The sequence below is a fragment of the Canis lupus genome, chromosome 1, assembly GCF_048164855.1.
Source record: "Canis lupus baileyi chromosome 1, mCanLup2.hap1, whole genome shotgun sequence".
In the NCBI taxonomy this organism is placed as follows: Eukaryota; Metazoa; Chordata; class Mammalia; order Carnivora; family Canidae; genus Canis; species Canis lupus.
In genome coordinates this window covers 106,216,728-106,244,554 of record NC_132838.1, presented here as the reverse complement: position 1 = coordinate 106,244,554, position 27,827 = coordinate 106,216,728, and the positions used below count along the sequence as shown (strand labels likewise).

Below are 27,827 nucleotides of genomic sequence, written 5' to 3'. Positions count from 1 at the left end.
TTCCTCCACCTTGACATTTGGAGTAGCTGCTGGGTGTGCTATTGCGTGCCTAGGCCAAAATGTATAGAACCCATTCCTTTGTGTTGGATCTTCAAAGTTAGTAATAGAAGTACTACAGAGACAGAGCAGAGTGTGCTCAAGGGGGCGAGGCACTGATCATGTGGGATGTGTCTGCATCTGGATACTCCACGGAGAAAAGGGAAACATGGGGACACAGAGATCCAGACAGGCTAACTGAGAAGGCAGGCAGAGGGGAGACCCCAGAATTAGTCAATCGACAAGTCTTTCAAGCTGGACTTAGGAGTATGTCCGTCTTTCATTTTCATGACAACAACTACTACTTTTTTTTTTTTTAAGATTTTATCTATTTATTCATGAGAGACACACAGAGAGAGAGAGAGGCAGAAACACAGGCAGGGGGAAGCAGGCTTCCTGCAACGGCCCAATCCAGGACCCCAGGATCACGACCAGAGCCAAAGGCAGCGCTCAACCACTGAGCCACTCAGGTGCCCCAACAAATACTATTTTCATTTCAAAATCAATGCATGGGTCATACAAGTTTTGGAAAATTCTTTTTTTTTAAGGTTTTATTTACTTATTTGACAGAGAGAGAGAGCATGAGCAGGGAGAGCAGCAGGCAGAGGGAGAAGCAAGCAGGCTTTTTGCTGAGCAGGGAGCCCAATGTTCAATCCTGGGACCCTGGGATCATGATCTGAGCCTGAAAGCAGATGCTTTACTGACTGAGCCACCCAGGCACCCCTGGAAAATTCTTAAGAAAGAAAAATAGAATTAATACTCTTTTGGGGGCGCCTGACTCAGCCATTTAAACACCTGCCTCTAGCTCAGGTCATTATCTCAGACTCCTGGGATCAGCCCTGCATTAGGCTCCCTGCTCAGCAGGGAGTCTACTTTCCCTCTCCCTCTGCCCCTTCCCCTTTGCTCATGCTTTCTCTCTCAAATAAATAAATAAAATCTTTTTAAAAAATACTCTTTTAGTTATTAATTTTATTAGTTTTAAACTATTATGAATACTTATCTAAATATATATGTGAACATATTAATATTTATAATAAATATTTAAATATACCTACACATATTTATACATTCATAATTTTACATTTATAAATTTATAAATAAATAAAACACTTTATAAATAAAATATATAATTATTTATCAGAATTTAATTACTACTATTCAAAAGTCACCTGTAACAGATCACCCAGAGATAAAACCAGAGTTGTTATCTGAAACTTTTCAGGTTTTTTAATTTTATTTTTATTTTATTTTTTTGTATATTTTTTATTGGAGTTCTATTTGCCAACATACAGTATAACACCCAGTGCTCATCCTGTCAAGTGTCCCCCTCAGTGTCTGTCACCCAGTCACCCCATCCCCCCACCCACTTCCTCTTCCACTATCCCTTGTTCGTTTCCCAGAGTTAGGAGTCTCTCATGTTTTGTCATCCTCTCTGATTTTTCCCACTCATTTTCTCTCCTTTCCCCATAATCCCTTTCATTTTTTTTTATATTCCCCATATGAGTGAAACCATATAATTATAGTCCTTCTCCAATTGACTTACTTCACTCAGAATAATACCCTCCAGTTCCAACCATGTCGAAGTAAATGGTGGGTATTCGTTGTTTCTAATGGCTGAGTAATATTCCATTGTATACATAGACCACATCTTCTTTATCCATTCATCTTTCGATGGACACCGAAGCTCCTTCCACTAGTTTGGCTATTGTGGACATTGCTGCTATAAACATTGCAGTGCAGGTGTCTCAGCTTTTCACTGCATCTGTATCTTTGGGGAAAATAAATCCCCAGCAGTGCAATTGCTGGGTGGTAGGGTAGCTCTATTTTTAACTCCTTGAGAAATCTCCACACAATTTTCCAGAGTGGCTGTACCAGTTCACATTCCCACCAACAGTGCAAGAGGGTTCCCCTTTCTCCACATCCTCTCCAACATTTGTTGTCTCCTGTCTTGTTAATGTTCACCATTCTCACTGGTGTGAGGTGGTATCTCATTGTGGTTTTGATTTGTATTTCCCTGATGGCAACTGATGCAGAGCATTTTCTCTTGCGCTTGTCAGGCATGTTTATGTTTTCCTTGGTGAAATTTCTGTTCATGTCTTTTACCCATTTCATGATTGGATTGTTTGTTTCTTTGCTGTTGAGTTTAAGAAGTTCTTTATAGATCTTGGATACTAGCCCTTTATCTGATACGTCATTTGCAAATATCTTCTCCCATTCTGTAGGTTGTCTTTTAGTTTTGTTGATTGTTTCTTTTGCTGTGCAGAAGGTTTTTATCTTGATTAGGTCTCAATAGTTCATTTTTAATTTTGTTTCCCTTGCCTTCATAGATGTATCTTGCAAGAAGTTGCTGTGGCCAAGGCATTCAAATTGGCAAAGAAGAAGTCAAACTCTCCCTCTCCGCAGATGACATGATACTGTACATAAAAAACCCAAAATACTCCACCCCAATATTGCTAGAACTCATACAGCAATTTGGCAGCGTGGCAGGATACAAAATCAATGCCTAGAAATCAGTGGCATTTCTATACACTAATATTGAGATTGAAGAAAGAGAAATTAAGGAATCAAACCCATTTACAATTGCACCCAAAAGCATAAGATACCTAGGAATAAACCTAACCAAAGAGGTAAAGGATCTATACCATAAAAACTACAGAACATTTCTGAAAGAAATTGAGGAAGACACAAAGAGATGGAAAAATATTCCATGTTCATGGATTGGAAGAATTAATATTGTGAAAATGTCAATGCTACCCAGGGCAATTTACACGTTCAATGCAATCCCTATCAAAATACCATGGACTTTCTTCAGAGAGTTGGAACAAATCATCTTAAGATTTGTGTAGAATCAGAAAAGACCCAGATTAGCCAGGGGAATATTGAAAAAGAAAACCAGAGCCAGGGGCATCATAATGCCTGTTCTCAAGTTGTACTACAAAGCTGTGATCATCAAGACAGTGTGGTACTGGCAAAAAAACAGACACATAGATCAATGGAACAGAATAGAGAACCCTGAAATGGGGCCTCAACTCTATGGTCAACTAATATTCGAAAAAGCAGGAAAGACTATTCACTGGAATCAGATTTTTTTTTAAGAAAAAAATTTAATTTATTTATTTAAGAGAGAGAGAGCATGAGCAGGGGGAGAGGCAGAGGGAGAAGCAGACTCCCCGCTGAGCAGGGTGCCTAAAATGGGGTTCAATTCCAGGACCCGGAGATCAGGGCCTCAGCCAAAGGTAGACACTTAACCTACTGAACCACCCAGGTACCCTGAAACTTTTCAGTTTTGATATGTAATACATACTCACGCACACATGCATATTTTTACCAAGGTGGTATCATACCATTCAATACCCTTCTTTATTTTGGCTTCTCTAATATTAAACCCAAGTTTAGTCAGAGGAGGGTAAATACACACCTCAGAGTGTCCAGAGGTTTATTCAGTATCTCTGAAGTCTCCTGCTATGTTCTGAAAACCCATATGAATATTTGCAGCATATTGCAAAACACATCTGTATTTGTTTTAATAGGAAAATAATACATTATGTATCATTGAAAGTGTTAATTGGTCCTCCTTAGTGTTTGACTATAGCTGATGCCCCTGAAAATACATGAAGTTGTTTTTCTGCTTGTAGCTCATTTGAAGCCCTTCCTCTTATATCTTCATTGTAGTTCATGGCTGTATAGTATTCCATTGCATTGGCCATGGATTGATTTGTTCAACCAATATCCATTTGGGAGCATTTAGGTTCTTTCAATGTTTCCTCTTTCTATATAAACAGCTGTATAACAACTTTTGGCCAGTACCATTTGTGGAGCTAGATGGGTCCCAGAAATGGGTTTTTGAGGTAAAGAATTTAACCTTAGAGGCACCTGGGTGGCTCAGTGGTTGAGCTTCTGTCTTTGGCTCAGGTTGTGATCCCAGGGTTCTGGGAGTGAGTCCTGCATTGGGCTCCCTGCAGGGAGTCTGCTTCTCCCTCTGCCTATGTCTCTGCCTCTCTCTGTCTCTCATGATTAGGTAAATAAAATCTTTAAAAAAAAATAATTCAACCTTAGCCAGACACACCCGACTTTGTCCTTGGCTACTGGAAAGAATGTCTAAGTCCTTAGAATGCTCTGTCTGATAAGAGTGTCTTTATCTAAAAAAAAAAAAAAAAAAAAAAGAGTCTTTATCTGGGGGCCTGGGAGCACACTAGATATTCCACAAATGAAATTAAGATGAAGGCTTTGGGTCACATGGTATCAGCTCTGCTCCTGAAGAGATTGGAGACTGAGGTCATCTACGTGAGCCGTGAATCATATCAATGTGACAGAGCCCCAATAAAAATTCTGATGTCAAGTCTCAGGTGAGTTTCCCTGGTCAGCATGCTGTCACACACCAGTGCTGGGAGAAGCTAACACATCTGTGCTCATGACTCCACTGGAAAGACAAGTGGAAGCCCCGCATTTGGGATTCCCCTGGATCCTTTCCCATACCCTTCTCCCTTTCACTGACAGTAATCTGTATCTTGAAGCTATAACAAGCCCTAACCACAAGGATAATAACTTCTGGTGTGTTATGTGAGTCCTTCCAGTGAGTGATCAAAACTGAGGGTTGTCTTGGGGAATGTCAAAAGTGAAGGTGGTCAAATGGATGCCCCCTAACTCCACAGAGCCATTGGGACAGAGACACTGGTTACAAGAAAGAATCCCAGACCAAGTCATTTTCCTCAATAAGCCTCACTGTCTCCACCTGTAATGTGAGGATATGAAATGTTTCCTTTCCATAGGGCTCCTGTGAGCTTTCAGGAAGGTGATATATGTAAATGACTGCCATCAATGCTTCCTACATAGAAAATTTCAGGACATGTTAATTCCCATGGGCATAATCAAAAATCTTTTTATTATGTTTTACTAAACTTTGGGGCAAAGGAATTTAAACTGCATTTAGATGTTTATTTATTTTAAAGATTGTATTTATTTATTTGACAGAGAAAGAGAGAACAAGTAGGGGGAGTAACGGGCAGAGGTAGAGGGAGAAGCAGGCTCCTCACTGAGCAAGGAGCCCTATGCGGGGCTTGATCCCAGGACACTGGGATCATGACCTTAACTGAAGGCAGATGCTTAACTGACTGAGCCATCAGGCACCCCTGCATTCATAGATTTTTAAAAAGCACTTTAAGTACATGACCTAACAACAAAAATCTGCAGGTACTTAAATTACCTTATAAATCTCATTAATTAAGGGCTTGTATCCTAATTAACCTTTTTTTCCTTATTAAGGAGAAATGGGGTTGATTAATGGGAGAAGACCAGCAATCTGTGGCACAGAGACCTTCTGACTGAATCTATTTGATATCACCCAACATGAAGCATCCCTATCCAGCAGAGCTTCGTGCTGAGTCTATACAAGACTCAGGAGACTGCAGGAGAATGTCCCTGCCTTGTCTCCAGACTGTACTTGGCCAGTCATGCCTGGTCCAATCAGTCAGGACCAATATGGGAGAACTGGTTGCATTCAGAGCCCACAGCAAGAATCCAAGCATTTAATGCAGTGAGAGCCTCAGGAGGCCCCTACCCTCAGGGGGAAACTGCAGGCTTGGAACAAACTTCGGGCTTCAGAGACTCACTCTCATGCCCTAAGCCAACCCCAGAGCTGGACCTGACCCACTCCACCCTGGATCCCCCATAACATGAAGCATCTCATCTGAAACTCTGTCTCTTTATTCAAGAGTGGTGGACTTCCTACATCGTCAGCCCGTGAAATCCCTAAACTGCAAAGTCTGACAGATGTTGACATGTTAATACTGGGCATAGCTCCCCTTAGCCTGCCCCAGTGCTCACCTGGGCACAGGTGGCAGCCTGAGGAGCGGCATCAAGGAGTCCTTGATCTTTTTCTAGAGCCCAGACTTGCACTTTTTTATCAAGACAGTGAAACATTACAGCCCCTCCCAGAGCAAGGTTCTACCCAGTGTGGCCACAGTAGGCACTAGGAAACAACCACTCCTTCCTGCTTACAAGCCTGAAGACCACACAGAATGCTAACCTGAAATCTTTGTAGAACTGTAAACCCTGACAACCCCCAGCTTGGTCCCTGTGGCCCTGTGTGGGCAAACCTATCACCCCAAGTACATCAGACCACCAAGTGGAGGTACAAACTTGTGAATTGCAGCAACCCTGATCTTGATCTATATCCTCATGGGGGTGCCACAAGAACTGGATAGAGAAGATAGGAGGCAGGACCCCCCATCAGCTCTGAGAGAAGAAGGGAGTGAAATGGGAAAATAATATTAGCAATAATATGGGTAATAATAACAGTGATAACAGTGAACAATTTTTTGCCTTTTATCATTCCCGTATAGCGAGACTGTCAGACAGATTGGCTTCTGAGTAGCAGGGTGGGAGCCAGGAATCAGGGCGCAGCTGGTGTGAAAGTGGATGGGTTGAAAGAGGGGGATGGAGGGAAGATGTGTCTGGTGCAGCAATCCGGGTAACTCTCTGGGTGAGTAGCTCAGGGCACCAGAATGGGGCAGGGAATGTTGAGAGAGATGCACCACCACCAGGGGGCACCGTGGAAGTGGTGGGTAAGTGCAGAGACTCCAGTTTCTGTAGGAAAATTATCTAATCTCTGTAGGCCTTAGTATCCTCATGTGTAGACTGGACATCACAGCTCATACCTTTATGGTTTTGAGAACAAAAGCCAGGCTGATTAAAATTAGCAACCACACCATCAAAGAAAAGCAAGGAGAGTGATAGGGCCTCTCAGTGGAACCCTAGAACCAGTCACACCTAAAGCCAAATCAAATTACGTCCTGAATAATAAAGGGTGGCTTAATCAGTTAAGCGTCTGACTCTTGATTTCATCTCAGGTCATGATTTTAGGGTTGTGAGATAGAGCCCACAGCTGGGCTCCTCACTCAGCAGGGAGTCTGCTTGATTTTTTCTCTCTCCCTCCCCTTCTACCCCTCCCTAGGTTCACACTCCAATTTATTTATTATTTATTTATTTGGGGAAAAAAGTAGGGGAGCTCAGAGGCAAAGACAGGAGACCCAGACCTGGTGGTCAAGTCAATAATTACTCCACATTAAATAATCCACATTGTGTCCTCCATTATATATTTTCCATTTGCGGGTTTGGGGATTTGGAGTATACAGTTTAAAAAAAAAAAAACAATTTAGAGACAGGAAGATGAATTCAAGCCTGGCTCCAAGAGGAGTGTGATCTGTTCTCCAGAAGCAACATCATGAAATATCTAAATGTTGTGACAGTCTGTCATAACCTGATCACAGCTTAACTTAATTGTACATAAAACTCTACACTTGAACGCCCCAACACTTTATATTGTTGATGTCACAATTTATGTCTTTTCATATTACGTATCCATTAACAAATTGTTGTAGTTATAGTTATTCTTAACACTTTTGTCTTTTCACTTTTATACTAAAATTAAAAGTGATTCATATGCAGCCATTAGAGTTTCCGTGTTCCATATTTGTCTGTGTACCTGCCATTCCCAGTGAGTTTTATACTTCCATAGGCTCACGCGGATGGTCTCACAACCTGAAGCACTCCCTTATGCATTTTCTGCTAAGGCCTTATACTAAATGGAATAAGCCAATGGCAGAAGGACAAATACTCCACAATTGTACTTAAGTGAAGTATCTAAAGTTGTTGAGCTCATAGGAGCAGAGAGTATTGTGGTTGTCAGGGCCTGGAGCTATGGGTCAAAAGATAAAAAGGTAGCAGGATGGATCAGCTGTTCTGCATAGTGACTGTAGCTACTAATACTGTATTGTGCACTTAACAAATTTGTTAAGAGGGTAGATCTCATGTTAAGTTTTCTTACTACAACAGCAAACAAACAAAACAAAACAAAAAAAGCAAAAAAAGGCACAGGGAAACTTTAAGTTGTGATGGACATGTTTGTAACCAGGATTGTGGTCATGATTTTACAGGTGCAACGCATAAGTTCAAACTCATCAAATTGCCTACATTAAATATGTGCCATTTTTCTGTACAGCAATTGTACCTCAATAGATCTGTCTTAAAAAAAAAAAAAGGAAAGAATATCACATCTATGAACCTCATTGTTGCTTATAAAATTGAAAGGGATCATTACTACAGACCTCAGCAGGTCTACATGGGGCTCAAAGGATGTATTACAGGTAAAACATTTAGCACAGTAATTAGTTGACACCAATGCTCACATTAACACGCTTCCCTCAGTCAACTGGACTACTTCCTTGGGATCACAAAAATCTCAGACGACTTTTCACCTAATCCCTTTAGTCTTTTAGTTTAAACGAGGAAATTTGAGGAATCGCTACTGTCACCTGGTGGCCACAGCCTCCAATTCTGCCTCTGCAGATTTCCACAGGAAGATGGTCTCAGCAGTCAGTCAAGAACAGTTAAGAACACACCTCTTCCTCCTCAGTCAAGAACACACCTCTTCCTCCTCTGTTGGTGTGCTGAGATTTTAGGGCAGGTTCTGTTTTGGTTTGCTCAGCACTGGATGGGAGGTTTCTTAAAAGCACCATTCCAGCAACTTCTGCACAGAGAGAGGACAGCTTTTGATTACAGGCTCCACAGGATATTTTGTAACAAAACCTAATACAAGACCATTTCCTACATTAACACAGAAACACAAATTGCTCTTCCAACTGCAGAATAGATACGACTCAGCATGTTGTCGGGCAGATCTGGACGCACATGTACAGGCTGCCGAGAGCATGTGAAAAGCAAGAGAAAGAGCCCACACGTGTGAGGGTGGACAAGAGGAGGTGTTGCCTGAAGCGAAAGCATCCATAAGGAAAACCTCCCTCACCAAGGGGTGAAGAGGGAGTCACTAAAAGGTCCTGGAGGGCCACACCTGAGCTGCTCCCAGCCCTCGATGTCCAGGGTAGGAGCTGGAGACAGAGGGGAATCACTCACTGAGCATGGCATCTACTGGGCACTCGGGTCTCCCTGACTCTACTAGCAGAGTTTCAGGAAGCTGGTCCCTGGGATGCGCCTCCCAGCAGGTATGAGAGAGGATGGTAGGAGGGACAGAGGTAACTCCACGCAGGTGACCTCCAGCTCAGCTGGGACAAGACCCAACAGCTCAACTTTATTCTCAGGTTCAGCCTCGGGCATTCCCAGGGACACAGACCAACTCTGTTTTCTATGTTGCTGTCACCAGGACAGGGGTATGTGTGATGCCTGTGCTTGGGATCCTGGATCCTAGAGGTGATGGGGCCTCAAGGGAAGGGCCTGGGGTCTGTCCAGCTTGTGGCTAGGGCACAGAGGTCCTGGGAATGAGAGATGTGGGAAAGGATGACATGAGAAGGACAGGGAGGAGTGACAGCAGCTGAAGATCCCATCCTCCATGCAGTCTCCCTGAGCCATCCATGGGAAGGATTCGAACACCCCCTGCACCTCACCTCATGATAGCCCAGTCAGGCAGGATTGGGGGCTCCTTGAGGTTAGAGTCTGTCTGTTCACCTCCCAGCCCCAGCATAGCACAGCACTGGGCTCACAGGCGTATCCAGTAGAATGTGGTGGAATGGACAAGCCGGTCTCCCCACGAGGGAAGTCAAAGAGCTGATGGCAAGGAGCAGAGCAGCCACAAGTCTGGAAGGCAGCTAGGCATCTGCACTGCCTGAAGCTAACTCCTCCAGTGGGTGCAGGCATGGCCTCCCCCAGGCCTGGCGGGAAGACCACATGGCAAGGCAGGAGTAAGGGAGTGGGAAATGAGAGAAGACCCAGAGGCCCTTGAGGGTGTGGGGAAGTGCCACCGGATGCAAGAGCAGGAGGACCACCACAGGGAGGTGCAAACAGCTCTTCCTACTGCTGGGCCTGATTTGCCTCTGCCTTGCTCTTGGGCCCATGGCAGTGTCCTATTGCTGGGAATCTTCCTTCCTGTCCCCTGAGAGTGCAGGCCATGTCCACTCTGTTCACTTGTGCCCCAAAGTACTCGCCAACAGAGCGTCCAGCCCCATGGCCCCAGCCTGTCTCTGCCCTCCTAGTCTCTACCAAGCAGATGCCTATAGACTGTATGTCTCTCCCCTGGATGGGGATCATCTCAAGTACATGGACCGGCTCTTCTGAGTCTCCTCTATGCCTCCAGCCCCAACACAGAGCAGACACCCACTCTGTGCCCAAGACCTTTCCTCATCTTTCATGGGTTGGACCCCCACGCAGAATCTCCAAGATCCCATATCTGGAAAAACTGACTGCCTTTCAGCTCTCAACTGGGCTCTCTCAACTTCAGCACTTTTGAACCTTGGAGCTGCATGATTTTAGGGGCCATCCTGTGCATCAGAGGAGGTTTAGAAGCTTCCCTAGTCTCAACCCACTAGATGCCAGACACACCCTCCTCCCAAGCTGTGATGATCAGATATGTCCAGACACTGACAAATGGCCCTCCAAAGGTGGGGGTGCGGGTAGGGCAGGCAGACACCCCTGTTTAAGAATTTCAGGTCCAAACACCATAGTGGCTAACTCAGCCCAGGCCAGGAAGTGACCATTTCCCCAGAGCATGTGGAGGACACCAGTGGTACCACAGTTTGGACAGCAGGACTCAGAGCACCCACCTAACCCTCTCTCATGCTTTGGGGGTCTCAGACACATCTGCTGTGTTCCCCTTCCCCCTGCCTTCAGGACAGGCCTCCAGTAAATTTGAGGCCTGATGGGCAAGATGCACATCCCTGGTCCAGGCTCTGGTGCTGGAAGGAAGTGTAGAAATATGCGGGCAGGACACAGGGTCTTTTCCTGGTCTCTCCTCCCTGGGGAGGGGGTCTCCTGGGTCTCTGGCTGGGGAATATGCCCAACTCTGTGCAGAGAGGGGGTGAGATCTGGGGCTGCAATTGCTCTTCTGAGAATCACCAGGACTCAGGCTCCTCCCCAGCCTCCCATGGGTCCTCCCCAGCACCTCTCCCACTGCCTTCCACCTCTCCTTCACCCCCAGGAAGCCCACATACCCTCCATCTCAAAGGTGCTGCTGCTGTTCCTGCTGTGGGCAGGTGAGTGGGCTGAGGGAAAGAGGCCTGGCAGAGGGTGACTGCTGCTGACCTTCCTTGCAGGACGCCCAGTTCAGGATTCTAGATACTGGCTGCAAGTTCAGGAGTCCCCGATGGTGCAGGAGGGCCTGTATCTCCAGGCCTGCAATATCTTCTACCCCAAGATGGCTGGACTGACTATGACTCCGTTCATGGCTACTGGTTCTGAGAAGGGGCCCTTCCATTCCAGGATGCTCCAGTGGCCACAAAAAAAAAAAAAATCGGAATTGAAAAGTGCAGGAGGGGACCCAGGGCCAATTCCACCCCCGCAGGGACCTCAGGCCTACAGCGGATCCCTGGAGATCAGAGATGCACAGAGAAGGGACTCAGGGACATACTTCTTTAGGGTGGAGAAAAGTTCTTATGTGATATATAATTACCTACACAACCAGCTTACTGTGCATCTGACCGGTAAGGAACAGATTCCACAGGAGGCCACAAGGGAAGGACTGGATCCCAGGACAGAGCCAGGATGGGACACTCTTCCTGGGAAAGGCTAGAGGTAACCCATGTTGGGGCTCAGAGGCAGGAGCTGGACCAAGCCTGGGGCTTCTCTCAGGGCCTCACCTCAAACCTCCTTCTGATTCCCATGTCTCCCCATCTCCTCACAGCCCTGACCCATACACCTGACATCCTCTACCAGGGACCCTGGAGTGTGACTACTCCAGGAACCTGACCTGCTCTGTGCCCTGGGCCTGTGAGCAGAGCACACCCCCACCATCTTATCCTGAATGTCAGCTGCCCTTACTTCCCTGGGCCCCAGGACCCACCTCTCCTCAGTGCTCACCCTCATCCCCAGGCCCCAGGACCATGGCACCAACCTTACCTGTCAGGTGCAGTTCCCTGCAGTTGGTGTGATGGTGGAAAGGACCATCCAGCTCAATGTCATCTGTGAGTACAGAGCCAGGACCAACTGGGTATGTTAGGGATGAATTGAGGGAAGGCCAGCCTCAAGATGCCTGGTGCTTTAGTCCTGGATGCCTGGTTGAGTGTTGACTTGTAAGGACACAAGCACTGTTCCTTCTGTGTTTCTGATGTTTCTGGGGTGAGGGAGATGCCCACATGTATCTTACATAACTCCACCCCACTAAAGAGGGAAATCTCCTCTTCCCATAGTAGGTGTCCCACAGAACCCAACAACTAATGTCTGCTTGGGACATAGCACAGGTAAGGAGTATCTTCCTGGGGTATAGGGAGTGGGGCTTCTTCAAAGCTCAGGGCAAAGCTGGGCCCCTGCCTCTTTCTGGACTCACTCTGGTGACCAGGATCCCCTGCAGGTGAACCCTGTGTTTACTCTCCCTCCCCAGCCCCCTTGTCCCTGTGGGCAGCTGTCCCCTTCAGCCATTGCCTCACTCACTTCTGTATTCCCCCCTACACCCCACGTTATCAGGAGAACAGGACAACATGCACCAGGCAGATCTGCCTCTGGAGGCCCCTCATCATGCATCTCCTGATGACTCCTGCTTCCCCATCTTTTATTCTCCCTAACAATTGCTTATTTAGTACTTGTGAACAGATAATATATTCACATGGACAAACATTAAAAATTCACAGTAGAGTCTGTCCTCAGATGCCCAGACCCTCCCAGGAAGTGACAAGTGTCCATAGCTACTCTTAAGCCTTGGTGTGTTCCCCCTAGTGGATCTGGGGGGTCCTTTGATATCAGTAGTACAGACCATCCTCAATCTTCTCCATGGCTGTGCACTATTCCTTCCCATGGATGGATTCTGCTTCTGTGTGCATCCTCTCCTAATGGAAAATCGTGGCATTCATTTTATTGTATCAACAGAAGCACTGCAATACTGCAATTGACAATCTTGCATCTCATTCCATGTGTGTGCATTTGTCTCTGGGATACATTCCTAAATCCAAAATAGCTGGATCACAGGTTCTTTCTAATCTGGAGAGATGGGGCCAAGTTTTCTCTGCAGAGAGTGAACAAGTTTGTGTTCCCAGCAGCCAGGCCTCAAAGTGTGTGTGTTCACCAAACCTGCATGGGATGAAAGTGCTGATCTTTGCCAGTACCAGGTGGGAACTGATATTTCCTATGGTATTTCTTATGCGTATGCATTAATGTTATTTGAGGAAAAATTCACCTCAAAGAAAATTGGCCATTTTAGCCATTTTAAAAAAGCACAATAGGTGGTTCTTAGTAGATTCACAATGTTGGCCATCACCACTACCTGATTCCATCCACCTTTCATTGTCATCACCCCTAATAGGAAACCCCAATCCTGTTAGGCAGTAACTGTCCATTCCTCCTTCTCTTGACCCCCTGCAATCACTCATCTGCCTTCTATCTCTGTGGATTTGCCTACTGGGAGTATGTGAGCTAAATGAAATCCCACGAATTGTGGTCTTTTGTGTATGGCTTCCCTCATTTTTTTAAAAAGATTTTATTTATTTATTCATGATAGACATAGAGAGAGAGAGAGAGGCAGAGACACAGGCAGAGGGAGAAGCAGGCTCCACGCAGGGAGCCCGATGCGGGACTCGATACTGAGACTCCAGGATCATGCCCTGGACCAAAGGCAGGCGCCAAACTGCTGAGCCACCCAGGGATCCCCGGCTTCCCTCATTTTAACAAAATGTTTTCAAGGATCATCCATACAGCATGTATGAGTCTAATTCCTTTTTGTCTGGGTACTACTTTTTGAATTTATTTTTATTTTTTTAAAGAGTATTTATTTGAGAGAGAGAGAGAGAGGAGCAGGGGAAGAGGCAGAGGGAGAAGGAAAAGTAGACTCCCCACTGAGCAAGGAGCCAATGCAAGACTGGATCCAGGAGCCACAGGATCATGACCTGAGCCAAAGGCAGACGCTTAACCAATTGAGCCTCCCAGGCACCCCTGTCTGGATATTGTTTATTGTATGGATGTACCACATTCTGTTCATCTATTTATCAATCAATGGACATTTGGGTGGTTTCCTTTTGGGGTTATGATAATGCTACTATGAACACTAGAGGATGTGTTTTTTTGTTTGAGCTTTTTTTTTTTCAGTTCTCTTGGGCATATGTCCAAAAATGGAAATGCTGGGCCACAGGGTAGTTTCTATGTTTTCATTTTTTGAGAATAATATCAGACTGTTTCCCACAGTGGCAGCACCATTTTATATTCCCACCAGCAGTGTGTGAGGGTTCCAATTTCCTTTTTTTTTAATAAATTTATTTTTTATTGGTGTTCAATTTACCAACATACAGAATAACACCCAGTGCTCATCCCGTCAAGTGCCCCCCTCAGTGCCTGTCACCCATTCACCCCCACCCCCCGCCATCCTCCCCTTCCACCACCCCTAGTTCGTTTCCCAGAGTTAGGAGTCTTTATGTTCTGTCTCCCTTTCTGATATTTCCCACACATTTCTTCTCCCTTCCCTTATATTCCCTTTCGCTATTATTTATATTCCCCAAATGAATGAGAACATATAATGTTTGTCCTTCTCCGATTGACTTACTTCACTCGGCATAATACCCTCCAGTTCCATCCACGTTGAAGCAAATGGTGGGTATTTGTCATTTCTAATGGCTGAGGAATATTCCATTGTATACATAAACCACATCTTCTTTATCCATTCATCTTTCGACGGACACCGAGGCTCCTTCCACAGTTTGCCTATTGTGGACATTGCTGCTATAAACATCGGGGTGCAGGTGTCCCGGCGTTTCATTGCTTCTGTATCTTTGGGGTAAATCCCCAACAGTGCAATTGCTGGGTCGTAGAGCAGGTCTATTTTTAACTCTTTGAGGAACCTCCACACAGTTTTCCAGAGTGGCTGCACCAGTTCACATTCCCACCAACAGAGTAAGAGGGTCCCCTTTTCTCCGCATCCTCTCCAACATTTGTGGTTTCCTGCCTTGTTAATTTTCCCCATTCTCACTGGTGTGAGGTGGTATCTCATTGTGGTTTTGATTTGTATTTCCCTGATGGCAACTGATGCAGAGCATTTTCTCATGTGCATGTTGGCCATGTCTATGTCTTCCTCTGAGAGATTTCTCTTCATGTCTTTTGCCCATTTCATGATTGGATAGTTTGTTTCTTTGGTGTTGAGTTTAATAAGTTCTTTATAGATCTTGGAAACTAGCCCTTTATCTGATGCGTCATTTGCAAATATCTTCTCCCGTTCTGTAGGTTGTCTTTGAGTTTTGTTGACTGTATCCTTTGCTGTGCAAAAGCTTCTTATCTTGATGAAGTCCCAATAGTTCATTTTTGCTTTTGTTTCTTTTGCCTTCGTGGATGTATCTTGCAAGAAGTTACTGTGGCTGAGTTCAAAAAGGGTGTTCCCTGTGTTCTCCTCTAGGATTTTGATGGAATCTTGTCTCACATTTAGATCTTTCATCCATTTTGAGTTTATCTTTGTGTATGGTGCAAGAGAGTGGTCCAGTTTCATTCTTCTGCATGTGGATGTCCAATTTTCCCAGCACCATTTATTGAAGAGACTGTCTTTCTTCCAATGGATAGTCCTTCCTCCTTTATCGAATATTAGTTGACCATAAAGTTCAGGGTCCACTTCTGGATTCTCTATTCTGTTCCACTGATCTATGTGTCTGTTTTTGTGCCAGTACCACACGGTCTTGATGACCACAGCTTTGTAGTACAACCTGAAATCTGGCATTGTGATGCCCCCAGCTATTGTTTTCTTTTTCAATATTCCCCTGGCTATTCGGGGTCTTTTCTGATTCCACACAAATCTTAAAATAATTTGTTCTAACTCTCTGAAGAAAGTCCATGGTATTTTGATAGGGATTGCATTAAATGTGTAAACTGCCCTGGGTAACATTGACATTTTCACAATATTAATTCTTCCAATCTGTGAGCATGGAATATTTTTCCATCTCTTTGTGTCTTCCTCAATTTCTTTCAGAAGTGTTCTATAGTTTTTAGGGTATAGATCCTTTACCTCTTTGGTTAGGTTTATTCCTAGGTATCTTATGCTTTTGGGTGCTATTGTAAATGGGATTGACTCCTTAATTTCTCTTTCTTCAGTCTCATTGTTAGTGTATAGAAATGCCACTGATTTCTGGGCATTGATTTTGTATCCTGCCACGCTCTAGCTATCTTGGGGTGGAGGCTTTTGGGTTTTCTATGTAGAGTATCATGTCATTGGCGAAGAGGGAGAGTTTGACTTCTTCTTTGCCAATTCGAATGACTTTAATGTCTTTTTGTTGTCTGATTGCTGAGGCTAGGACTTCCAGTACTATGTTGAATAGCAGTGGTGAGAGTGGACATCCCTGTCTTGTTCCTGATCTTAGGGAAAAGGCTCCCAGTGCTTCCCCATTGAGAATGATATTTGCTGTGGGCTTTTCGTAGATGGCTTTTAAGATGTCGAGGAATGTTCCCTCTATCCCTACACTCTGAAGAGTTTTGATCAGGAATGGATGCTGTATTTTGTCAAATGCTTTCTCTGCATCTAATGAGAGGATAACATGGTTCTTGGTTTTTCTCTTGCTGATATGATGAATCACATTGATTGTTTTACGAGTGTTGAACCAGCCTTGTGTCCCGGGGATAAATCCTACTTGGTCGTGGTGAATAATTTTCTTAATGTACTGTTGGATCCTGTTGGCTAGTATCTTGTTGAGAATTTTTGCATCCATGTTCATCAGGGATATTGGTCTGTAATTCTCCTTTTTGGTGGGGTCTTTGTCTGGTTTTGGAATTAAGGTGATGCTGGCCTCATAGAACGAATTTGGAAGTACTCCATCTCTTTCTATCTTTCCAAACAGCTTTAGTATAATAGGTATGGTTTCTTCTTTAAACGTTTGATAGAATTCCCCTGGGAAGCCATCTGGCCCTGGACTCTTGTGTCTTGGGAGGTTTTTGATGACTGCTTCAATTTCCTCCCTGGTTATTGGCCTGTTCAGGTTTTTCATTTCTTCCAGTTCCAGTTTTGGTAGTTTGTGGCTTTCCAGGAATGTGTCCATTTCTTCTAGATTGCCTAATTTATTGGCGTATAGCTGTTCATAATATGTTTTTAAAATCGTTTGTATTTCCTTGGTGTTGGTAGTGATCTCTCCTTTCTCATTCATGATTTTATTAATTTGAGTCTACTCTCTCTTCTTTTTAATAAGGCTGGCTAATGGTTTATCTATCTTATTAATTCTTTCAAAGAACCAACTCCTGGTTCTGTTGATCTGTTCCACAGTTCTTCTGGTCTCGATTTCATTGAGTCCTGCTCGAATCTTTATTAACTCTCTTCTTCTGCTGAGTGTAGGATCTATTTGCTGTTTTTTCTCTAGTTCCTTTATGTGTAAGGTTAGTTTTTGTATTTGAGTTCTTTCCAGTTTTTGAACGGATGCTTGTATTGCAATGTATTTCCCCCTTAGGACTGCTTTTGCTGCATCCCAAAGATTTTGAACGGTTGTATCTTCATTCTCATTAGTTTCCATGAATCTTTTTAATTCTTCCTTAATTTCCTGGTTGACCCTCTCATCTTTTAGCAGGATGGTCCTTAACCTCCATGTGTTTGAGGTCCTTCCAAACTTCTTGTTGTGATTTAGTTCTAATTTCAAGGCATTATGGTCTGAGAATATGCAGGGGACGATCCCAATCTTTTGGTATCGGTTCAGACCCGATTTGTGATCCAGTATGTGGTCTATTTTGGAGAAAGTTCCATGTGCACTTGAGAAGAATGTGTATTCAGTTGAGTTTGGATGTAAAGTTCTGTAGATATCTGTGAAATCCATCTGGTCCAGTGTATCATTTAAAGTTCTCGTTTCTTTGAAGATGTTGTGCTTAGAAGACCTATCAAGTATAGAAAGAGCTAGATTGAAGTCACCAAGTATAAGTGTATTATTATTATCTAAGTATTTCTTCACTTTGGTTATTAATTGATTGATATATTTGGGAGCTCCCACATTCGGGGCATATATATTGAGGATTGTTAAGTCCTCTTGTTGGATAGATCCTTTAAGTATGATATAGTGCCCCTCTTCATCTCTCACTACAGTCTTAGGGGTAAATTTTAGTTTATCTGATATAAGTATGGCTGCCCCTGCTTTCTTTTGAGGACCTTTTGAATGGTAAATGGTTCTCCAAACTTTTATTTTCAGGCTGTAGGTGTCCTTCTGTCTAAAATGAGTCTCTTGTAGACAGCAAATAGATGGGTCCTGCTTTTTTATCCAATCTGAAACCCTGCGCCTTTTGATGGGGTCATTAAGCTGGTTTGGAGGTCACATATTCTTTCAGTTCCTGCCTGTCTTGGAAGCTCTTTATCTCTCCTTCCATTTTGAATGAGAGCCTTGCTGGATAAAGTATTCTTGGTTGCATGTTCTTCTCATTTAGGACCCTGAATATATCCTGCCAGCCCTTTCTGGCCTGCCAGGTCTCTGTGGAGAGGTCTGCTGTTACCCTAATACTCCTCCCCATAAAAGTCAGGAATTTCTTGTCTCTTGCTGCTTTAAGGATCTTCTCTTTATCTTTGGAATTGGCAAGCTTAACTATTAAATGTCAAGGTGTTGAACGGTTTTTATTGATTTTAGAGGGGATCTCTCTATTTCCTGGATCCCTTCCCAGGAATGCCTGTTTCCCTTCCCAGATTAGGAAAGTTTTCAGCTATGATTTGTTCAAATACATATTCTGGCCCTCTGTCCCTTTCCGAGCCCTGGGGAACCCCAATTAAACGTAGGTTTTTCTTCCTCAGGCTGTCGTTTATTTCCCTTAATCTATCTTCATGGTCTTTTAATTGTCTCTTTTTTCCTCAGTTTCCCTCTTTGCCATCAACTTGTCTTCTATGTCACTCACTCGTTCTTCCACCTCATTAACCCTCGTCGTTAGGACTTCTAGTTTGGATTGCATCTCATTCAATTGATTTTTAATTTCTGTCTGATTGTATCTAAATTCTGCAGTCATGAAGTCTCTTGAGTCCTTTATGCTTTTTTCTAGAGCCACGAGTAGCTGTATAATAGTGCTTCTGAATTGGCTTTCTGACATTGAATTGTAATCCAGATTTTGTAACTGTGTGGGAGAGAGGACTGTTTCTGATTCTTTCTTTTGAGGTGAGGTTTTCCTTCTAGTCATTTTGCTCACTGCAGAGTGGCCAAGAACAAGTTGTATTGGGAAAAGGAGAAAAAGAGAGGAGAGAAAGAAGGAAAGAAAAAAGAAAAAAGAAAAAAGGAAGAAAAAATTTAAAAAAGAAAAAGAAAGGAAAAAAAGGGGGTGAGGGAAGCAAACAAATCAAAAAGCAAACAAACAAACAAACAAACAAACAAACAAAAACACGGGGGAGTATCTTCTGATTCTGTATACTTTAAGTCCCTTGACTTCCCCTGGAACTTGTCTCTCTAGCTGGTCTTCTGGGGGAGGGGCCTGTTGTGCTGATTTTCAGGTGTTAGCACTTGGGGGAGCTGCTCTGCCCCCAGCCTGGTGCAGGGCTCAGTGGGGGTTGTTTACCCCGTGAGGCCCCAGGAGGAACAACCGTGAGGCCCCAGGAGGAACAACCGTGGGGCCTGGAGGCTCCGGGGCGGGGCTGCTGATCTGCTCAGCTCGGGGCAGGGGCATCCTCGCTGTCCTGGGCCCTCCCGGCCTCTGCCTGTCCCGGGAGGAGGCCGGATCCCGGGCTGTGTCCCCGGCGCCCTGTGCTCCCGGCCTGCGCTGTTGGATTCGCGCTCCCGCCCCGCAGCCCCCCCCCCCCGCGGAGCCGCCGCCCGAGCCCCTCCGAGCTGCTCCCGGGTCCAGCCGTGCGCGCTGCAGCCCTTAGGGAGCTCGGGCGCACTCTCCTCGCGGCGCAGGTGTCTGTTACTGTCCCAGGGAGCCTGAGGGCATCCCCGCCCTCCTGGGTCCTGCTCCAACTCCCTGTGAGCCCCTTTCCGCCCGGGAAGGTCGGTGCAGCTCCTGCGTCTCCGGGACGGGGCTCTCCTGTCCTGGGGACACTCGCCCCGGCCTTAGCCCGGCTCCTCGCGGGGCCCCTCCCCTTTGGAGGCCTTTTGTTTCTTTATTTCTTTTTCCCTCCGTCTTCCTACCTTGATAGAAGCACGAACTCTTCTCACTGTAGCATTCCAGCTGGTCTCTCTTTAAATCTCAGGGCGAATTCATAGATTTTCAGGATGATTTGAAGGTTATCTAGGTAATTTGGTGGGGACAGGTGATTTGGGGACCCTACTCTTCCGCCATCTTGCCTCTCCTCCAGGGTTCCAATTTCTATACATTCTTTCCAACACTCTTACTATCCGTTTAAAAATAATTACAGCCTGGGAAGCCCGGTGGCTCAGTGGTTTAGCACCACCTTCAGCCCAGGGTATGACCCTGAAGACCCGGGATCGAGTCCCATGTCAGGCTCCCTGCATGGAGCCTGCTTCTCCCTCTGCCTGTGTCTCTGCCTCTCTCTTTCTCTCTGTGTCTCTCATGAATAAATAAATAAAATCTTTTTAAAAAATAAATAAAAATTAAAAAATAATTATAGTCTACCAGTGGGTATGAATGATTATCTCAGTGTGGTCTGATTTGCACTTACATAATGCCTAATGATGTCGTTCATTCTTACATGGACGTATTTGTCCTTTGTATATCTTCTCTGGAGAAACTTTTAAAGTCCTTTGCCCATTTTCTTTTAAAGATTTATTTATTTGAGAGAGAGAGAGAACAGGAATGGGGAAGGGCAGAGGGAAAGGAAGAATCTTAAGTGTGGAGTTTGACATGGACCTCGATCTCACCACCCAGAGATCATGACCTTAGCCAAAAACAAGAGTCAGAATTTAGAGCCCCACAGGTGCCCACATTTGCCCATTTTTAAAATGGATTGATTGTCTTTTTGTTGTTGAGTTGTAAGTGTTCTTTATTTGTGCTGGATACTATGCCCTAATCAGATCTATGATTGGCAAATATTTTCTCTCCCTACATAGGCTGCCTTCAAACTTTCTCAACATGATCAATAGGCAAATATAAGGATTCATTCTGATGAGGTGCAACTTATGCATATTTGTCCAGGCCTACTGCTGGAAGGACAGTGCATGGGGTAGGGTGAGGGCCCAGGCACAGGTAGTCCCACATCCAGTGATGCAGGAAGTCCTGGAGAAAAAAAATGTCCAGAGCCATGTTAGGAGTGAAGGACACAGGGTTGTGTTCAAGCACCTGAATCTGTCCTCGTCCCATATCCCTACAGAAAAATATGGGCCTGTGGCAGAGGTGCTTCTGGTGGTCATTGGGGAAGTGGCTGTCAAGACCCTGCTCTTCCTCCTCTGCTTCATCATCCTCATGTGAGCAGCGCCCCAAGGAAAGGGGAGGCATGGGGAGGGCGGGGACATGTGGCTGAGTCCCAGAACCAGTGAGGAGGGACTGAACAGGTCAGAAAGCAGGGCAGGCAGGAGGCCCACCAGGGGAGATGATTCCACTGAGTGTGCATATGGAATGAGCCTGCTGGGCTCAAGGTGATCTGTGGGACCAGACCTGCCCTCTCCTACCTCAATCACTCACTTCCAACCCCTTAACTGGGAACACGGGTGAGTCAGTTCACCCTGCACCACCACAGGTAGACTAAAAGACCCTGGTCTCTTCTCTCAGACTGAGGTTCCTCAGGAAGGAGACAGCCAGGCCTGCAGGGGGCATGGAGGAGGCAAATACCATCCCCAGTTAATCCCTCAGCTGAGCGATGTGGGCAGCTCACCATCCAACATCCCACCAACACCTCCCCCAGGATGGCCCCAGGATTGTTCCACTCAGCATGGCCAGAGCTGAGCTGCCACATTCCTCCCAAGCCCACTTCTCTGCTGGGTTTCCCTCACATGGCTGACCTGGCCCCCATCTCTAAGACCAGAACCGGGGTGTGGCTCTCCACCGCGACCTCCCACCTTTCTGCCTGATCCAGTACCTCACTCAATCTTACCCATCCTCCCTCCTATCCTGATGCTGGTCTCCTCCCCATCCTGACCCTGCTTATTCCTGTGGCCTCCTCTCTTCCACGTGCCTCCTGCCTCCCTCTCTCTCAACACACTGAGCCTTGGAAGACGTTTAGCGTCCACTTCCTCCCCATCATGAACAGCTATGATTCCTCCTCAGGGCCAAGAATGAGGTGCAAACAGGCTGGATTTGAAGGCCGGGCTTGGTTCATTCTCCACTGGACCCTCCACCCAGATCTCTACCTCTCCCTGCATCTTGCAATGTCTCCACAACAAGCCAGGCTAAGGGTTTTCCTGACCCGAGACTGCATGTGCCTTTCCTTCTCCTGAAGTTCTCTTCCCTCTCAAATCCTGCATCTCCAAGTCCTAATCATCTTCAAGCTCAGTCTTAAGTGCCACCTAGCTCTGTGTGTGTGTTTGTGTGTGTGTGTGTGTGTGTGTGTCAAATGGTTTTGAGTGAAGCAATATCCGGTTATTTATAGACTCCTTCAACAAGTACTATTGAACACCTACTATGTACCACCTTGCTGTAGATGATGGGGGGCTTCAGTGAACACATCAAAAAGTCTGTCATCAAGGCCTGTCATTCTGGAGAAAAGAAATCAAGAGAAATAAATAAGAAATTATATTAGAGCACATTAAGTAGAATATGAGTTTGCAGATAAACTATGCAGACTTAGCAGCTCATGACCATATTCTGTAACCAAGAGAATGAGGAGGTGACATTTAAGTAACAACTTGAAAGCAGTTGACACACCAGGTTCTGTATTTGCCTGAGAGACAACTATCCCAAGAAATGGAAAATGGGAAATAGTAAGTGACGTAGCTCTGAGGTGGGAGCAGTTCTGCTGTGCTGTGAACACAAGAGGTTGAAGTTGACTGCACAGGAGTGCAAGGTGGGGATGCTGGGACAATGGTGCTGACCCAAGGTGGTGCGGACTAAGGAAGGTGTGGAAACCCCGAGGAAGTGGTGACCTCATGGGGGTGGAGACACAGTGGTGGGAGTGCAAACCTCATAGATAGAGTGCAGATGTTCTCCTGGTGCAGACTATGTGAGCCGTGCAGAACATGCAAGAATCTGGAAGCCTTTGAGGAGAGCAGAGATATGATTGAACTTTCCTTTCAATAGGATCCCTAAGATTATTTTGCTCAGGACCAGCCAGAGTGGGTCCCAACAACAACACAGAGATGGAGAAGGACATTGCTGGCTATTCCAGGCAGGAAGTGATGCTGACTCAAACCAGAGAGAGTGGAGACTTCTTTTTGGATATATTATGAAAATAAAATGAACAGGATTTTCTAATGGATGTGGCGGGTAGAAGGAAGGAGAGGAGCAAGAGTGATGCCCGGTGTCTTCCCTGAGCATCTGGCAGGGTGGAGTCAAGGACTTTAGAGATGCTCATTCTGAGAATGTCAGGGATGGAGCAGGCTGTGACTGTCTAGAGTCAAGAGAGGGGTCCAGGAGTTGTAAAATCCTAGCAGAGCTAGTGGAAGGAGATAATCGTTGGGGAGAAAAGGGGCTGAGAGCACACAGAGGAGGCACCTGGAGGCAGTTTGTCACTGGGTACCCAAGGATGACAGATCTGACAGGAGGGGCAGGAAGAGGGTGAGGAAGTGGTTGGAACAAGTTCAGGAGAGTCAGTGAGGAGAGATAGCAGAGGGGGCACAGACAACCCCCTGAGGACTTTGCTGCAAAAGAGGAGCAGAGCAAGGGTCTGGAGAAGGGTTATTCCTTGTCTTTCTCTGCACTCTCCCTGGAGGGGGCATCCCTGATTTCCTGCCTATATTAGCTTCCTGGGGTCACTGTGGCAAATCTCACACTCTTGGGGTCTTAAAACAAAAGAATTGTAATCTCTCACTGGGAGACCAGAAAGCTGAAGGAAACATGTTGTATTCCTCAGCCCTGCTAAGATCTCCCTTGGGACCATGTAACAAGAGGGAGGTGAATCAGAGGAAAGTACACAAATATATTTAATATGAGAGTCATGTGGCACAGGAGCCATCATAAGGAAATAAAGATCCGAATAAATGATTAAACGTGTGGGGTTATTTTGCTAGATTTGATGAAGAGTGGAAAGTTGGAGCCCCTCCTAGGGGTTCCTCAAAGTATTTGAGCATGGGTAGTAACTGGAGGGGCTTGATGTGACCTGTCTGCCCAATCTGTCTCTGTCCCTCCATCTTCAGACATGTGGTGCTCCTTCCTCTGGGTAGAGAGATGGAGGGGAAGATCACAAAGTCCTTCCTCCACTTGCCATTTCTCAAATCCCTTCAGCCTGAAAGGGTCACGATGCCAAGGTGACACATCTTGGGTGCCCTGTCCTGAACCCCAGAATCCAAAATCAGCGTAACTGCACAGAAAGCAAGAGTGGTTGAGCTCCACGCCCTCCAGAGGCTCCAGGAGAGAATCCTTCTGGTTTTTGCAGGTGATGGGGCTGCCACCATTCCTTAACCCATGATCTCACTGCTCCCCTCTCCATCTCTGTGGCCAAGTTGCCTCATGCTCTCTGTGTACAGGAAGTCACCCTCTGCTTCCCCTTTAGAAGGACACTGATAGATTTAGGATTCAATCCAGATAATCTAGGATGATCCCCACAGTCCAGATTCCTAACTTCCTCACAACTGCAAAGACTCTCTTTCTGGTAAGGTAACATCTACAGGATCCAGGGATTAAGACCTGGGTATGTTGGAGGTCATGATTCAGTCCACTGCACCACCCAAGTGATTTTTTCCACCCCTAAATGCCCCCATCTGGCCCCCAGACCTTCTTTACTCTGTTTTCCCACATCCTGATACAGTAGTGGGTCATCTCAGGTGTAACACATTTTGGGGCACAGGGACTTCTGTAAAAGCCACTATTTTTTTTTTCTCCAGAAAAATATTGGGTTCTTTTTTTATTTCAGTCAATTCTCACAATGTTTTATAAAACATGATTTTATCATTCTTTTTTGGTACATGTAAGAAACTGAAGTTCTCAGTTGTTACAAAGTTTCCTCGCCAGGAAATGGCAGATGCAGTATTTGATCCTAGATTGGTCGGCCTCTGGAAGAGCACTGACCAAAGGAAATATAATGCAGCCAAGGTGTGAGTCACATATGTAATTTTAAAAAAAGAAAGAAACAAGTCCTATATACACACCTCCAACACACCTTAGTCAGTTACTGTGTAAAAGCCACTATTAATGGAGCTAAGAGAAAAGCGGCAGAAGAGGGAAAATAGTACATCCATCTATCAGACGAAAGAATTCCTTCTAGAATATATCAAGGACTCTTAAGGCAAAACATTAAGTGCACAAACAAAACCTAATTGTACAAAAAAATGGGACTCAACAACAAAAAACAAATGACCCTATTTTCAAATAGGCAAAGGATTTGAATAGCTACTTCTCAAAAAGTACACAAATGGCCACTAAGCACATGAACACAGGTTCAACATCTGGTATCAGCAAAATACAGAACAAGCACACAATGAGAAACCCCTCCACACTCATTGTAATGACTATCATAAAAAATAAAATGAAACAAAAAGCAGGAAACAACAAGTGTTGGTGAGGAAGCTGAGAAAGTAGAACTCCTGTGGTTTGCTCTTGAGATTGTAAATGGTGCGTTTGCTATGGAAATCAGTATGGTGGTTCTTCAAAAAATTTTAACCATAGAATTATGGTTAGCTACCATAATTATAAATACCATTACCAAATTAATTACCATAGAATTCAGATTTCACATTTGGCCATATACCCAAAGGATCAAAGGCAGGCACTTGAATAGATACTTCTACATCCATGTTCATTGCAGCATTTTTCATAAGAGCTAAAAGGTGGAAGCAACCCAAAGGTCTATCAACAGATGAACAGATAAACAAAAGCTGGTATGTTGAATCAATGGAATATTATGCCATCTTAAAAAGAAGGAAAGTTTGGAGGGCCCGGGTGGCTTAGCGGTTTAGCGCCGCCTTCAGCCCAGGGCATGATCCTGGAGACCCAGGATCGCGTCCCACATCGGGCTCCCTGCATGGAGCCTGCTTCTCCCTCTGCCTGTCTGTCTGTCTCTCTCTCTGTGGGTCTCTAATAAATAAATGAAATCTTTAAAAAAGTCAAATAAAATAAACTCTGAGGAAAAATCATTTGAAAAATAAAAAGAAGGAAAGTTTGACACATTCTAGTATGGGTTGAGGATATTATTCTAAGTGCAGTAAGCCAGTCACAAAAGGACAAATCCTGGATGATTCCATTTAACATTAAGTATCTAGAGTAGGCAAATTCATAGACACCAAAGATAGAATTATGATTGTCAAGGTCAGGGGATGGGTAGGGGACAGCAGGGAATGGAAGGTTACTAATTTAATAGGCATAAAATGTCAGATGGGGATGATGAGAAAAGTCATGGAGATGGATGGTGGTGATGGCTGCAGAGCAATGAGAATGCGCTCAATGCCACTGACCTGGACAATTGTAATGGTTAAGGGGTAAAGGTTTTTGCTATGCACATTTTGCTTAATAAAAACAAAGCAGCCAAAGATTTAATCAGCCACACTTCACCCAGGAAACAAAATGGAGGGCAAATGAGCACATGAAAACATCACCAACTTCACCAGTCCTTAGGAAATCCCAGATTAAAACCAGGGTGAGATATCAGTGCACACCTCTTAGAATGGTGAGAAAAACCAATCACAAAACAGAAAAATCCTCTTACTGTCAAATACTAAAGAGAATGTGGAGTAACCAGAACTCACTACACTCTGCTGGTGGAAACACCAAATGGTACAGCCACTGCGGAGGACACTTTGGCAGGTTTGTCCTGTTAAACATACACCAATGAGGGACCAAGCAACTGGATGCTTAGATATTTACCCAAGGGAAATCAAAACTCATTCCCACAGAAACCTGTATGTGAATATTGACACTTACTTTATTCATAGCCACCCCAAGCCTAGAAACTACCTCAATGGTCTCCTAGAGGTAAGTACATACAACATGAGAGTTCAGTGAAACAGTGAAGTACCAGTAGCAAGTACAGGATGGAGTAATTGGCAGACACCCAACAACATGGAGGACCCTCAAATGCTTTACGTCCACTGAATGAAGCCAGACTTTGAGGCTACTTTTGGTACTATTCCGTTTCTGTGACATTCTGGAAATAACAAAACAATAGGGATGGACAACAGACCAGCATTTTTGCAAGTTTATGGGTGGAGGGAGGATTTGGCCACCAAATGACAAAAGGAAAGAACGTTTTGGGGAATGGCATGCTTCAGTCTCTTGACTCTGCTTATGGTTACATAATTTGATACATCCATCAACCTTGACAGAATTGTAGGAGATAACAAGTGAATCTCACTAAGTCTAAGTTAGAATAAATTAAGAAATAAAGAACACATCTAGAAACTACTACAATTCTGCAAGAATTGGTTTAAAAATTTTTTTAAGATTTTATTTGTGTATTCATGAGAGGCAGAGACATAGGCAGAGGGAGTAGCAGGCTCCCTGCAGGGAGCTGATGCAGGACTCAGTTCCAGGACCTGGGGATCACGACCTGAGCTGAAGTCAGGCACTCAACCATTGAGCCACCCTCTATGGTGCCCTTCTATGTTAATACTTTTCAAGGAACATTTACTTAAATATTACTGTGTTTGGAAGATTTTACGAATGTATGATGGCAAAGGCTATTATATATTTATATTGTAAAAAGAGGCATCAACGATTTCCCAGCTGTGTACTCCACAGAGAGAGATGGGCAAGCATGTCAGCAGAACCTACAGTTTTAATTGCAGCTGTATAACCACTCCACTCATATTTTCTGCAAAAATATGTGTTTTGAGCCACATTTGACCTTGAGAAGCTTATTTTTTACATGACAGGAACTGTTAATTGTCTGATGAGGAACTAAAGAAATTGCTTCAGCCCACACTCCATTGTACAGACAGAGATTCCAATGGCTCATAAACATGTTTTCT

General features: G+C 44.8%; 1 pseudogene; it reads left to right on the top strand.

Moving 5' to 3' along the window:
• The first annotated feature begins 4,272 nt into the window (after positions 1-4,272).
• Positions 4,273-11,977, top strand: LOC140608712 (myeloid cell surface antigen CD33-like; annotated as a pseudogene).
• The last annotated feature ends 15,850 nt before the right edge of the window (positions 11,978-27,827 follow it).